Here is a 12,913-nt window from a genome sequence, read left to right on the forward strand (position 1 = left end):
CAGGAAGAGGTGAACATTTTAAAGCGGCCCAGCACAAGGTGATGAGTAAATTAAGCAGCAGTCAGCAGAGAGAAAAGAATGAAGATGGCATGCAGCATAGAAAGATACCAGGAGGCCCCTGGAAGACATAAAAGGAGAAATAAAGGTGGGGAAATAAAATGAAAAGCTATATGATAACTTTCTAATTTTTTTTTTTTTTTTGAGATGGAGTCTTGCTCTGTCACCCAGGCTGGAGTGCAGTGGTGGATCTCGGCTCACTGCAACCTCCACCTCCCAGGTTCAAGCGATTCTCCTGCCTCAGCCTCCTGAGTAGCTGGGATTACAGGCATGTACCACCATACCCAGCGAATGTTTGTATTTTCAGTAGAGACAGGTTTCACCGTATTGGCCAGGCTGGTCTCGAACTCCTGACCTCAAGTGAGCCACCCACCACGGCCTCCCAAAGTGTTGGGATTAGAGGCGTGAGCCACTGCACCTGGCCAATAATTCTTATAAGTCCCAGAGTTCTGGCTGAAATTAGATTCCTTAAATAAATTTCAACTTGCTTAAACCAACGAGTAGATTTAGGGTCCTCACAATGAAATATACATGTAGCAGTTGATTTCTTCTAACAAAAAAACAGCATCACTAAGTAGCAATCTATGAACATAAGGTTCTTAGTTTTAGTCATAGCTGACATTAAAGACATTAAATTCTGAGATCACTTTAACCTTACCACTTATTTTCTTCCATCAAAATTATTATACTTATAACAGGAGTACCACAAATTCCACAATTATTCATGGAGCTACTTTCGTGTATGGTGATGAATAAGTCAGGATTCCTTCCTGTTGGGGCTGGGAATCAATGATGTCAACGAATAATGACAATGATGTCTGAAAAGCCTGTCATGGAGGCATGTTCTAGGCCTTCAGAGATACTACCTTATTTGATTTTCACCTTCAAAGATAGTTACAAGAATCAACACTTAGCAAAAACAATCACACAACACAGGTAACCATTAGTTTAGTTTCAGTAATTTGTACTTGAAGCCTGAGGAAATAAAGTATTGTTCACTTGGCACATAATTGGCATTTAATAGATGTGAGCCTCCTCCCCAATGTCTTGTCATCCCTAACCACCTCCAATCACCATTTTAACAGTTAAAAATCAGACATAAGAAAAGATTAGGCAATTTGTCAACTTGGCTGAGAACACAACTTAATTTAGAGCTGACAATTGAAAGCACAATTGAAAAGCAACATTCTTTTCACTCTGAGGTAAAATTTCCCAGCAAGATGTCAGAAGAAATATACAGTCTTCTACTTACACATGTAAGCCAGACGCAGCGGCTCACACCTGCAATCCCAGCACTTTGGGAGGCCGAGGCGGGCGGATCATGAGGTCAGGAGTTCGAGACCAGCCTGACCAACATGGCGAAACCCTTTCTCTACTAAAAATACAAAAATTAACTGGATGTGGTGGCACACGCCTGTAATCCCAGTTATGCAGGAGGCTGAGGCAGGTGAATCGCTTGAACCAGGGAAGGCAGAGGTTGTGGTGAGCCAAGATAGCACCATTGCACTCCAGCCTTGGCAGTAAAGGGAAACTTCATCTCAAAAAACAAACAAACAACAACAAAAAACAAGCGTATTAAGCCACAAACTGGCTTATCTCTTCTCCCTCCTGAGGTGGCATTAAAATAACAAAAGCTTTTTTAAAAGTATAAACCCTAGTGACAAAGAAAACAGGAGGACACAAACACAACATCAGAAGAATGATAGAAATGAGTTTCCAGGGAAGAAAGCCCCAGTTCACCACTGGAGGGATGCTGCAGGGAGGGCCAGCCAATGGGGAGAGTTGGCTGGCTGTGCCGAGGCCTTTAGAGATTTTTGGTGTGGCACACGGTAGGTGGAGGCAAGCGAAGAAAGCCTGATGATTTCCTTACTGCCCTCCCACGAGGAGGACAAGGTCTCTACCTGCTCAGTGGAGGACCAGTGCTTTGCCTCCGGAGAGACTGAGAAGGAGAAGCTTTGGGAGCAAGAAACCAGGTTCAGAGCAAGAGCGGAATGATGCGCAAGGAACAAAACGTGGGAACTAATGTCACATGCAGGCCTCAGACCAACGAAGAACTTAGTGAACTGGGCTGCTGCCCGTTAGGGGAGAGATCGGAACCATTTTTGTGTGGAAAAGTCCCAGAGTAAATCCTCTCATGTACATACTAACAATGTTGGGGCCCTCTCAGAGTGACTGGTTTGCTGCCTAATTATTCAGAAATGAAGGCCACTGCTTGCCATGCCACACATCCACAGGTCTCCCAGGCAGCTCTTTAAAAAAATCAATTTATTGAAGAGATGGTCACATAAAATTTACCATTTTAAAGTGAAGGATTCAGTGACATTTAGTAAACTTGTCATGTTTACAGCCACCACCTCTATCAAGTCCCCATTGCTACAAAGTAAAACTCTGTTCCTATTAAGCACTTTCTCTCCATTCTCCCCTTCCCCTGACCCCTGGAAATCACCAATCTCCATTTTGTTCTCATGAACGTATCTATTCTAGATATTTCATACAAAAGGAATCATACAATATGTGACCTTTTGCGTGGACTTCTCTCAACTGGCATAATGTTTTGGAGGTTTATCCATGTTACTACATGTATCAGTACTTCATTCATTTTTATGATAGAATAATATTTCATTGTATGAATACACTACAATTCAGATCGGCTTTTGATACCTCAGTCTAATAAAAACAACTATCACCATACATAAGGCAAAAGAGAGAAACCAAAATAAACAGAAAAATGAAAACTGGAGAAAACAATATAATTCAGAGAACACAGTGAAACTTCTAAAAAAGTAACATCTCATATCCTGAAAGATTAAATAAATGCACACCCATATGTGTATCTATTTGTGTATATATTTGTATATTTACTGTTTACACATATCTAGAGATATATGACATCTTTAAAATAATAAGAGGATGCTGTGAGAAAAACAAAGGTTAAAAAGAACTAGTTGGCCAAAATAAAAATAATACATAGAAGGTTAGGAAGATAAGGAAATATCCCAAAAAGTCTGATCAAGGGAAATTTTGAGAGAAAAAAATGACATATACAATTGTGAGAAGAAAATTAAGCAACGCCCTATTTTGAAAAACAAATGTTTCTTAGTCTAAAATTTTACACTCAGCCAAACTATTAGTCAAGGGTTAGAGTAAGGACATTTTCTGACATGAACGGTCTCAGAAAATTAGCTTCTTATGAAGACTTTCTAAGGAATCTATTTGTGTGCTCCAATAAAGTGCGAGAAGAAAAAAGCTTGGATACAGGACACAGGAGATATAAGTTGGCCAACAGGATGAAAGAGCTCCAGCGCAGCAACAGCTGGGTCACAGGCTGAGACATGACCAGTCCAGGATCGCGTAGAAAACTGAAGACTTTCAGATCATCGTTGCAAATAAAGTACAGTGTATGGACACAGCCATAAATTTCCATCAGCAGAGTACACAGCCATCCAAACTCCAGCCCTGCCCAGGAAAATGTAGCACAATTAAAAGTAATCTGCACTTTTCAGCAGCTTCAAGGTCGAAGTTTTGCATGTAGTTAAACAGATATTTACCTGTCTCCTATGATATTGAAAAGCTGGGTGCTGTGTACTGGTTATTCTCCATTTGTCCCTCCAAATTCATTCTCCACCCTTCTTTCCCTTCTCTATGTCAAGAGGCTGACTTCCACGGACTGCGTCACCAGGCTCCGTTGGCCTCCACCTTGCAATCAGGTTTGGCCAGTGGGAAGCACTGGCGGGCGCAATCAGAAGGCAGGGGGAGAGCAGGATACATACTCCTCTCTCCATTCTGTTTCCACAGCTGTGCTTTTTCCTTTATGGCTGCATCTCTTGTTGGGCAGCTCCTCTCCCAAGGCTGTAGCTCTCACTAGGTTCCAGGACAATTCCCTCCTCCTTGCTCCTTCAGGAAAGGGATGGTAATGACTTCCCAGAGTTGCCAGTTCCTGGGTGCCTCACTCTTCCTTCCCAGTTCCCTTAATCCGCCCACACCTTTGCAAAGAGTCCCATTATTAAACTGTATTCAATGACAAACCTTTGAATATACACCGTTTTTTCTGCTATGACCCTAAATAATAAATGTTTTAAAGCTTAATTTAAAAAGTCAAACTTTAAACAAACACTAGTATATTATTATAGGTGAATTATTTGTCTTTAATCTTCCCTTCTGAGTTTAACAAATCGTGTGTGTGTGTGTGTGTGTGTGGTGTGTGTGTGTGTGTGTGAGAGAGAGAGAGAGAGGGAGGAGTGGGAGAGAGAGAAAGAGAGAGGGAAAAGGACAGGAAGAAGCAGAGGCAGACGGAGCTGGGGGTGAGAGAGAGAGAAAGTTTGAGACAAAGAAAAAATACCATATTTTATTGATTCCAGGTTCTTGCCGTAATCAGCTGTATAAAAGATCCTTTAGTACTGGTGCTCGGACAGTGTTTTACAAAACAGAAAGATTATGCAATACCTAATATTTGGTAACAATTTTTAGTACATAGTAAATATTTTATTACTTTGTGGAATAAACATTCTGAAAAATAAATTCTTTCATTATGATATAACTTATGATCCTCCTCCTAACATGGCTATGTTCTCTAATTATTTGTTTGTAAATCAAATCATAATAATAGTTGTAATCACAAGTAATACTAGTTTTAATCATAATATGCACACAATTTTGAATCCTGATTTTTCTACTTAAAAGTATGTAATGACCATATTACTATCTTGCCACATAATTTTCATAATCATCATTTGAAAATTGTACACTGTACTTAATCATATGGATATACCATAAATCACACACCACAGCTATACCACATTATCCTAGGCAATGTTCCTATAATCTATTTGAACATTTTTATTGTTCAGAAAAGAACACTGAATACATCTGATGGACATGAGTTCTTCCCTTAGAAGAGTAAGCCAAGCTGGGACTTAAAGTATGTTTGCTCTAGAATCTAGACTGGCCTGTAGGATTGACAGGCAAGTTGGCCAATGGTGTATGTGTACTGAGAAACAAAGCAGCCCCTCCGAGAAGCCCATTCTCTAGGAAAAGTGAGCTTGGGACCCAGATAACGCTTGAGTCCTGGAGAGGGACAAAGGTTCTAAGTACAACAATTGGTCAGTTAATTCACTTGTCTGATGAACAGCTGTGAGGCCTGTTTCACCAAATATTGATGAGATGTTGTGATCACCAGCCACACTAATTTGGGATCCCTGTATCCCAAGAAGAGAAGAAGGCTTTTTTTACCTCCAGGGAGAACAAGAGCACTGTCACCACTCCAAGGACCCAATGAAGTATAGCTTCATTAGTGTCAGTTGCAGGTGGCACCTGTGGCAGTAGCAGCCCTTAGGTGCCTTCCACAGCTACTGGTAGCAGACATTTCTGCTGGGAGATGGAGCCAGAGCCAGAGAGAACCATGTACTCCATGTGGTTGTGCAAATTCCTTGTGTTTGAAAGCAACCCTCACACAATTTCCCAAAATAATGAGGGAAACTCTTGTGGGCTGTCTAGCCTTTGGGACAGATATTTTTTAAAAAAATGCTATTGTTACTGTTAATATAGGGTCTAAATTACCCTCTGAGTTAGGGAAAACTAGGAAAAAATGAATTGAACTTTAAAATTTTTATGCTAGGAGGGAGGGTACATAGACATTTACTATACTGTTCTCTACCTGTTTGAAATATTTCACTTAAAAGATAAAATCACAGTGCAAGTAAACATGCTTTAATAGAAGGAGCATAAATATGAAAAGTTTACACAAAGTATCTTCCTCCTTTCCTCCCTCCGTCCCTCCCTCCATTCCTTCCTTCCTTTCTTCCTTCCTTCCTCCCTCCCCCACCCCCATCCCTCTCTCTTTCTTTCTTTTTGAGACAGAGTCTCACTCTGTCACCCAGAGGAGTGCAGTGGCATGATCTCGGCTCACTGCAACCTCTGCCTCCCGGGATCAAGTGATTCTCCCACCTCAGCTTCACAAGTAGCTGGGATTACAGGTGTGTACCACCATGCCCAATTAATTTTTGTATTTTTAGTAGAGACGGGGTTTCACTATGTTGGCCAGGCTAGTCTTGAACTCCCAACCTCAGTTGATCTGCCTGCCTAATTGTAGATGACACAAACAAATGGAAAAACATCCCATGAATTGGAATAATTAATATCATTAACATAACCATACTGCTCAAAACAATCTACAGATTCAATGAAATCCCTATCAAGATACCAACATCATTTTTCACAGAATTAGAAAAAACAATTCTAGGCCGGGCGCGGTGGCTCAAGCCTGTAATCCCAGCACTTTGGGAGGCCGAGACGGGCAGATCACGAGGTCAGGAGATCGAGACCATCCTGGCTAACACGGTGAAACCCCGTCTCTACTAAAAAAATACAAAAAAACTAGCCGGGTGAGGTGGTGGGCGTCTGTAGTCCCAGCTACTCCGGGAGGCTGAGACAGGAGAATGGCGTGAACCCGGGAGGCGGAGCTTGCAGTGAGCCGAGATCGTGCCACTGCACTCCAGCCTGGGCGACAGAGTGAGACTCCGTCTCAAACAAACAAACAAACAAACAAACAAAAATTCTAAAACTCATATGGAACAAAAAAGAGTCCAAATAACCAAAGCAGTCCTATGTAAAAGAACAAAGCTGGAGGCATCCCATTGCCTGATTTCAAATTATACTATAAGGCTATAGTAATCAAAACAGCAAAGTCCTGGTATAAAGCCAGACACATAGATTAATGGAACAGAATATATAACACAGACATAAGATCACATATTTACAGTTAACTGATTTTTGACAAAGCCAATAAAAACATACACTGGGGAAAGGACACCCTTTTCCATAAATGGTGTTGGGAAAACAGATTCACTATATGCAAAAGAATGGAACTGAACTCCTATCACTGTATACAAAAATCAACTCAAGATGAATTAAAAACATAAAAGTAAAACCTGAAACTATAAAAATACTAGAAGAAAACCTAGGGAAAACTCTTCTGCACCGTGGTCTAGGCAAATTATTTATGACTAAGACCTCAAAAGTGTAAGCAATAACAACAAATGAATAGGGCCAGGCGAGGTGGCAAGCGCCTGTAATCCGAGCACTTTGGGAGGCCGACGTGGGTGGACTGCCTGAGCTTAGGAGTTCAAGACTAGCCTGGGCAACACAGTGAAACCCTGTCCCTACTAAAATACAAAAAAATTAGCTGGGCGTGATGGCATGTACCTGTAATCCCAGTTACTTGGGAGGCTGAGGCAGGAGAATTTTTTGAACCCAGGAGACAGAAGTTGTAGTGAGCCAAGATCGCCCCTTTGCACTCCAACCTGGGTGACAGAGTGAGACTCCGTCTTAAAAAAAAAAACAAAAACAAAAAAACAAAGACAAATGGGATATAATTAAACTAAATTAAACTAAAAAACTTCTGCACAGTATAGGGTGAATAGAAAACCTGCGTAATGAGAGAACATTTTTGGAAACTATTCATCCAACAAAAGACTAATATCCAGAATCTACAAGAAACTCAATTCAACAAATACAAAATAAAATAATCTCAATAAAAATGAGCAAAAAATATGAATAGACATTTCTCAAAAGAAGACATACAAATTCCCAACAGGTGTATGAAAATTCTCAACATCACTAATCATCATAGAAATGCATATTAAAATGAGATATCATCATACCTTAGTCAGAATAGCTATTATTATTTTACTTTTTATTTTGTTTGAGATGGAGTCTCGCTCTGTCACCCAGGCTGGAGTGCAGTGGTGCGATCTCGGCTCACTGCAACCTCCGCCTCCTGGGTTCAAGCGATTCTCCTGCCTCAGCCTCCCAAGTAGCTGGGATCACAGGCAAGCGCCACCACACCCAGCTAATTTTTGTATTTTTTAGTACAGATGGGACTTCACCATGTTGGCCAGGATGGTCTCGATCTCTTGACCTTGTGATCCACCCGCCTCAGCCTCCCAAAGTGCTAGGATTGCAGGCGTGAGCCACTGTGCCTGGTCACAGAACGACTATTATTAAAAGACAAAAAAAAATCCACACACACAAACAGATTTTAGTGAGAATGAAGAGAAAAAAGAATCCTATACATGTTGAAGGGAATGTAAATTAGTACAATCTCTAAGGAAAACATGGAAATTTCTCAAAGAATTAAAAACACAACTACCATTCAATCCAGTGATCGCACTACTGGATATCTACCCAAATGAAAAGAAATCAGTGTATCAAAAGGATACCTGCACTCATATGTTTATCACAGCACTATTCACAATAGCGAACATATAGAGTCAACCAACGAATGATTAGATAAAGAAAAGATGGTGATTATATGCACAATGAAATACTATCTAGTAATTAAAAAGAGTAAAATCTGACTTTTTTTCAGGAACATAGATGGAACTGGAGGTCATTATCTTAAGTAAAACAAGCCAGACACAGAAAGTCAAATATCACATGCTCTCACTCGTAAGTAGGTGCTAAAAAATGTGTACACATGGACATACAGAGTGGAATAATAGAGAATGGAGACTCAGAGAGGTGAGGGAGTTGGGAGACAATGAATGCTGAGAAATCACTTAATGGGTACCATGTATGTTATCTGGGTGATGGAGACCCTAAAGTCTTGACTTGAAGACTATGCAAGCTATGCATGTAACAAAATTATACTTGAACCCCATAAATTTATAAAAATTAAAAACAAAATAAACTTCCATGGAGTATGGTTTCTAAAGGACAGCTGCTGTGGAACTGCTCAGTTTTCTGACCTAAAGGGAGGCTGCCAGCATTCACCTTTCAGGCTGAAAGTCTGCATTCACTTATTTTGTGGTTAAAACACTTGACATTAACATAGGGTCTGTGGCTAATGTCATATATATGAAATATATGTCATATATTTTTTAAAATTGAGCACAATATATAAACGAATCCCAAAGGTGGAGCGTTTTCCCAAAGTATACTTTATTAAAACATGTAGATTTTCCTCTTTCAAATATACTGCAAACTATTAGAATGGTTGAATTAGAATGCTTTTGGTTGCAAGCAATAGAAGCCCAACTTGATCACAGAAAATGGTGGTTCTTTGGAAGGACCTTGGGCTAATTCCTCACAGAATGAGAGGAAGAATGGAACACTTCAGGATGCATGTGGCAGAAATGGAGCTAGTCTGGGGGTTGACTGACTCTCTAGAGGCAGGGACCTGGCAAGATTGACTCCATATTGCACTGTAGCATTCCTCAATATAGTGGTTTCACCCTTTTTCAGTTAAAGATGACCACCTCTGTAGAGAAAGTGGCCATAAATCCCTACAAAATAACAACTTTCAGCTGAGTGCAGTGGCTCACACCTATAGACCCAGCACTTTGGGAGGCAGAGGCAGGCAGATGGCTTGAGCCCAGGAGTTGGAGACCAGCCTGGGCAACATGGCCAAACCCTATTTCCAAAAAAAAAAAAAAAGGAAAAGAAAAGAAAAGAAAAGAAAAAATTAGCTGGGTGTGGTAGCACACACTTGCAGTCCCAGTTACTCAGGAGGCTGAGGTGGGAGAATTGCTTGAGCCCAGGAAGTCAAGGCTGAAGTGAGCAGAGATCGTGCCACTGCACTCCAGTGGGTGAGAGAGTGACACCCTGTCTCAACAACAACAACAATAAAATTCCAGATCTATTGATATGAAAAATCTTTAAGAAGGGCTCTGATTGGCCCAATTTTGGTTACCTATTCCTTCACCAGTCACAGTGGCCACGGAGATGGTGTCCTACGACTGCCCAGTCTCAAGTCTGCAGACTTTAACCACTAAAAAAAGAGGACAACACAGACAGGGCCATGGGAAGAATTAACTTGGACCCAGGCCAACTCTCCATTTGTAACTACAAGAACAGAAAAGATGAAGGAAATGAAGAAAAGTTGCCCTATCACCCTTAAATGGAGTTTTGAATGAGTATTCTACTTCGTCTATATATACACACATAGACACCTTAATGCACAATTTTGTCACAGAGCTACTTAACAAAGAGATGGTTTTGAAATCAATTTGAAGACTAGAGGCCTAAAAATAGAGAAACAAAGCTTATCTATGGGGGATCCTTGCAATTTAGCCCTACAGGAAGGACTGTTTCTGTTTCTGGAATTCTTTAGGAAATGAAGTACAGCCCCATGAGTCTGATGTAATAAATAAGAACTAGTATACAAGGTTAAATGATACATAATATCATTTTAAATGTGCACACTAACCAAAGAGGCCTCTAACAAAGTGTTTTTCAGATACAAAGTATAACTCAGGGATAAGCCCTCGCTTCCATTCTTCTGTTCATTCAGCAGCACATTAAGAGCCCTTCTGCAGACCAAGCATTACTCTAGGTTCTGTGGAATTTGTTATAAACAAACTGGACTTGTCCTGGAACAAATAAAACATTGAGGAAGGAAGGCAAAAATAAACAAGTAAACAAAACCAACAAAAACCCATGATAAATAAGTAGATAAATGTTCCAAATGATCAAGAAAACATTTTTGAAATAATTATTCTAATTCTTTATAGCCACTGAATCTTATGAGGGTTCATGGTAAATAAAATACTTACAATAGCCAAATAGGGCCCAGCAAGAAACAAAAGGACTTTTAGCAAATCAAGACCCTGATAATTATTTTATACAAATGGTGGAATAAAATATTCTAATAATGAAGACTTTTGTTTATCAACACCGTGGGCCAACAGGTTTTGCAAAATTATTTCTTCTCCCTCAAAGAAAGTAGCTTGGCAGTATTAACCAATGCAAACACAACCATACATGGTCTTTATTTGCAGATACCATGATTACATAAAAACATAGCTTAACCTTCATAGGATACAGACATATACAGTAAAATGGAAAAAAAAATCCACGATTTTTATTTAAAAAATAACTTCAATTTTAGTTTTTTTCTCATTTGGAACTTACTACTTTTATTTTTAATTTTACTACTTTTATTTTTAATTTTTAATTATTACACTTTTTCCTTCTTTGTTCTCTCATTCTTATATCTTCAGTTTTCTTCTCTAAAATATTTAATGTCTATGAATTTACCACTGAGTAGAATTTCAGCTGAAACACATCAGCGATCTCATATTCTAAATATTTTGTCATTGCTTTTACACTTCCTTCTTGGCTCCACAGTTTCTAAGTGGCGTAGTTTTTTATTTCCTTGTACTTGGAATATTTACTATTGATCTAGGATGTGGTCAGAAAACATGGTGCTTTTAAAATATTCTCTTTTCTTTGGGAAATTTACTGTTATTTTTCTTTATTCATGATAAGCAGTTTTAACTACTTATGTATACTTTAAAAGGTGATTTAGTTTCTGTTTGTGGAAACAAAAAAGTTTAAAACATATTTCTACTGATTCAATTCTACTATGTATGTAACCAAAATATCCTATATTCTTTTACTCTAGTCTTCATCTATCAAATTGAAAGTAAAGTGATAAAGTCATGTTCTACAACTGTTCTCTCCATATCTTTTGTAACTGTAAAGTTTTCACTTGTATTTTAATACTACACATTTGTAACATAAAGTATTTAACTGTCATACTTTCCTTCACTGTGATATATTGCTTTTGTCAATTTCTAATGCATATTTTCTTCTATTTTGTCTGATATGAATTATACCATATTTGTTTTCTTCATTTTCATTTTTGCCTAACATAGTTGTCCATTTTCAAATTTTAACGTTTCTAGGTCAATTTATTTCAAGACTTCCTGGTGAACAGCTTTTAATTGGATTTTGTTTCTTAACCCAATCTAAGTTCTTTCTTATTAATTAGGGAATTCACCTGATTACATTTTTGTCTTAATTGTGTTTGACTTTATCCTGTTTTTCTTTCTTTGCTGTCCCCCCACTACCCGTTCCTCATTTGTGTTGCAGGGGCTATTTCTTAGTTAACTTTGCACCTAAGAATCTAGCCCAGTGCCTGGCCCATAACAGGCACTCACTAAATGTTTGTGGAATGAATTAATACATTTAGTATAGATCATTTGTGCAATGATGTGGAAGACACATATGCTGCTTTTAGTTCTATTAGTGGTTAATTTTTTGAAGCATTTAAAAGCCATTATTAAACTTTCAAGGTTAACAGCAGAATAATGCAGTTACACTCTTCTTTCCTAAAGATTAATAGTTTAGAAGTTTTGAACTCCTTTTGGCAAATCTACTACTCCAATCTTTGTCAACTTAAGTCATATTTATGACCATCACTATTTTCTTATTTTTGCAATATGGAGCCATTACTTCACATAAAAGTGTATTTGAGACAATTATTTACATATACACCTTTTTACTTGTTTCTATTTTCAGTTCCAGTCCTTCCAGTTATAATGTCCTCATTCTTGTTACTGCTTTATTTCCAATTTTTCTGGTAAATATTTCTAATTAGTATATTCCAAAAGGTGCCAGGGTTCCTAAATCTTTGTCCATATATGAACATTTTCTATTGCTTTCCAAGCCTGATGGCCCAGGTTTGAAGTATATCAGGATCTCTAAATCTCATGTTGCCCTGGAGGTTCCAAAGTGACTTTTTTGAGGTCATGTTCCTCATCTATCAGGCCAAAGATTTCTGCTAAAAGTAACATAGTCTGTGTGCCTAGCTGGTTTACAGCTATCAGTTGTAGCCTCAGGTACACTTGGAACAGATGAAAAACTGAGACACAGTCTTTTAGACTGCAGTGTCATTGATTAGGCTGAGTCTAATACTTTTTGTTTCTGCATGGGTATCCTCACTTTCTATTCTGAGGTACCTGGCTGGGTCTGGGTCAGGGCCATCTCTGTGGTTAACACTGCACAGTGTTGGGATTGGCAGCCTCTCCGGAATCACATGTGGTGGGGAGAGGGAGTTCTCTAAACAAACAGCAGT

At 38.9% G+C, this 12,913-nt stretch overlaps 1 long non-coding RNA gene across 1 annotated transcript; it reads right to left on the bottom strand.

The window, feature by feature from the left end:
* Positions 1-2,885: 2,885 nt before the first annotated feature.
* LOC117097576 lies at positions 2,886-5,803 on the bottom strand. Its single transcript, XR_004442994.1, has 2 exons — positions 3,606-5,803; positions 2,886-3,513 (listed from the first exon to the last, which is right to left on the bottom strand). It is a non-coding gene; the product is annotated as an uncharacterized LOC117097576 (long non-coding RNA).
* Positions 5,804-12,913: the final 7,110 nt, after the last annotated feature.

Source organism: Trachypithecus francoisi, unplaced genomic scaffold, assembly GCF_009764315.1.
Source record: "Trachypithecus francoisi isolate TF-2019V2 unplaced genomic scaffold, Tfra_2.0 Lachesis_group15, whole genome shotgun sequence".
Lineage (NCBI taxonomy): Eukaryota > Metazoa > Chordata > Mammalia > Primates > Cercopithecidae > Trachypithecus > Trachypithecus francoisi.